Source organism: Garra rufa, unplaced genomic scaffold (assembly GCF_049309525.1).
Source record: "Garra rufa unplaced genomic scaffold, GarRuf1.0 hap1_unplaced_003, whole genome shotgun sequence".
NCBI lineage: Eukaryota > Metazoa > Chordata > Actinopteri > Cypriniformes > Cyprinidae > Garra > Garra rufa.
Window position 1 is genome coordinate 3,477,355 of NW_027394278.1, and position 2,500 is coordinate 3,479,854.

General features: G+C 42.7%; 5 non-coding genes across 5 annotated transcripts; all 5 read left to right on the forward strand.

Annotated features, from left to right (window-relative positions):
• Positions 1 to 424: 424 nt before the first annotated feature.
• On the forward strand, positions 425 to 543 carry LOC141311627 (5S ribosomal RNA). Its single transcript, XR_012349087.1, has one exon. It is a non-coding gene; the product is annotated as a 5S ribosomal RNA (ribosomal RNA).
• Positions 544 to 627: 84 nt separating this feature from the next.
• On the forward strand, positions 628 to 746 carry LOC141311628 (5S ribosomal RNA). The gene has a single exon (XR_012349088.1). It is a non-coding gene; the product is annotated as a 5S ribosomal RNA (ribosomal RNA).
• An 84-nt stretch (positions 747 to 830) lies between these two features.
• On the forward strand, positions 831 to 949 carry LOC141311629 (5S ribosomal RNA). Its single transcript, XR_012349089.1, has one exon. It is a non-coding gene; the product is annotated as a 5S ribosomal RNA (ribosomal RNA).
• A 753-nt stretch (positions 950 to 1,702) lies between these two features.
• On the forward strand, positions 1,703 to 1,821 carry LOC141310246 (5S ribosomal RNA). The gene has a single exon (XR_012347792.1). It is a non-coding gene; the product is annotated as a 5S ribosomal RNA (ribosomal RNA).
• Positions 1,822 to 1,905: 84 nt separating this feature from the next.
• Positions 1,906 to 2,024, forward strand: LOC141311630 (5S ribosomal RNA). The gene has a single exon (XR_012349090.1). It is a non-coding gene; the product is annotated as a 5S ribosomal RNA (ribosomal RNA).
• The last annotated feature ends 476 nt before the right edge of the window (positions 2,025 to 2,500 follow it).

Genomic DNA, 2,500 nt, shown 5'->3' on the forward strand with positions numbered 1-2,500 from the left:
GGATTACACTTTCTGTGGATTGTATATACACCGGTGGACACTCACATTGGACTTATCAACACACTGGGATTCTTGGACTGTTTTTAGGGTATGGACAAATGAACTGTATTCTTTTAACAGCGTTTACCTCGTTTTATCGTGTTGTTTTAAAGTCTTTTATGTGAACCTTGTAAATAAACCAAATCTATTTAAACCAATCTTCTTTTATGTCTCATTCTTTTAACCACTAGTCATCTCTCACAGTTAAATCTGATCCCATTTTAGTCTTGTAACTCGGCTGATAAGGCCGATTGTTACACTTGGATGGGAGACCGCCTGGGAATACCAGGTGCTGTAAGCTTTTGCCTTTTCTTCACTATTTATATAATATGCTGGCTTTTACGGAGGCTGATCTTTAAATGGCCCACTTTTTGGAGCAGCCCTCGCTTACGGCCATACCGCGCTGAGAGCGCCCGATCTCGTCTGATCTCGGAAGCTAAGCAGCGTCGGGCCTGCTTAGTACTTGGATGGGAGACCGCCTGGGAATACCAGGTGCTGTAAGCTTTTGCCTTTTCTTCACTATTTATATAATATGCTGGCTTTTACGGAGGCTGATCTTTAAATAGCCCACTTTTTGGAGCAGCCCTCGCTTACGGCCATACCGCGCTGAGAGCGCCCGATCTCGTCTGATCTCGGAAGCTAAGCAGCGTCGGGCCTGCTTAGTACTTGGATGGGAGACCGCCTGGGAATACCAGGTGCTGTAAGCTTTTGCCTTTTCTTCACTATTTATATAATATGCTGGCTTTTACGGAGGCTGATCTTTAAATAGCCCACTTTTTGGAGCAGCCCTCGCTTACGGCCATACCGCGCTGAGAGCGCCCGATCTCGTCTGATCTCGGAAGCTAAGCAGCGTCGGGCCTGCTTAGTACTTGGATGGGAGACCGCCTGGGAATACCAGGTGCTGTAAGCTTTTGCCTTTTCTTCACTATTTATATAATATGCTGGCTTTTAGAAAGACGTGTTTTACCGCTCTATTTATTACAATCATTTAAATGTATTATAGAGTTTTAAGTGTTTTACATGTTTTTTAGGCCATTTTATTACTCTTAACATTTTAAGTGAGTGTGTGTCTTTAAAAAATGGATGGTTGGCCTGCCATGTGACTAGACACATGACAGGAAGCAGGAAGTACAACTGTATAAGAGAGCAGCATGACAAACAAAGGACAGTCACCAAACTGTTGGATTGAGGAGTTGCTAATTTTAGAGCTCACCTTTCCATTCACCACCTGCAAACTTTGGATTACACTTTCTGTGGATTGTATATACACCGGTGGACACTCACATTGGACTTATCAACACACTGGGATTTTTGGACTGTTTTTAGGGTATGGACAAATGAACTGTATTCTTTTAACAGCGTTTACCTCGTTTTATCGTGTTGTTTTAAAGTCTTTTATGTGAACCTTGTAAATAAACCAAATCTATTTAAACCAATCTTCTTTTATGTCTCATTCTTTTAACCACTAGTCATCTCTCACAGTTAAATCTGACCCCATTTTAGTCTTGTAACTCGGCTGATAAGGCCGATTGTTACACTTGGATGGGAGACCGCCTGGCAATACCAGGTGCTGTAAGCTTTTGCCTTTTCTTCACTATTTATATAATATGCTGGCTTTTACGGAGGCTGATCTTTAAATAGCCCACTTTTTGGAGCAGCCCTCGCTTACGGCCATACCGCGCTGAGAGCGCCCGTTCTCGTCTGATCTCGGAAGCTAAGCAGCGTCGGGCCTGCTTAGTACTTGGATGGGAGACCGCCTGGGAATACCAGGTGCTGTAAGCTTTTGCCTTTTCTTCACTATTTATATAATATGCTGGCTTTTACGGAGGCTGATCTTTAAATAGCCCACTTTTTGGAGCAGCCCTCGCTTACGGCCATACCGCGCTGAGAGCGCCCGATCTCGTCTGATCTCGGAAGCTAAGCAGCGTCGGGCCTGCTTAGTACTTGGATGGGAGACCGCCTGGGAATACCAGGTGCTGTAAGCTTTTGCCTTTTCTTCACTATTTATATAATATGCTGGCTTTTAGAAAGACGTGTTTTACCGCTCTATTTATTACAATCATTTAAATGTATTATAGAGTTTTAAGTGTTTTACATGTTTTTTAGGCCATTTTATTACTCTTAACATTTTAAGTGAGTGTGTGTCTTTAAAAAATGGATGGTTGGCCTGCCATGTGACTAGACACATGACAGGAAGCAGGAAGTACAACTGTATAAGAGAGCAGCATGACAAACAAAGGACAGTCACCAAACTGTTGGATTGAGGAGTTGCTAATTTTAGAGCTCACCTTTCCATTCACCACCTGCAAACTTTGGATTACACTTTCTGTGGATTGTATATACACCGGTGGACACTCACATTGGACTTATCAACACACTGGGATTTTTGGACTGTTTTTAGGGTATGGACAAATGAACTGTATTCTTTTAACAGCGTTTACCTCGTTTTATCGTGTTGTTT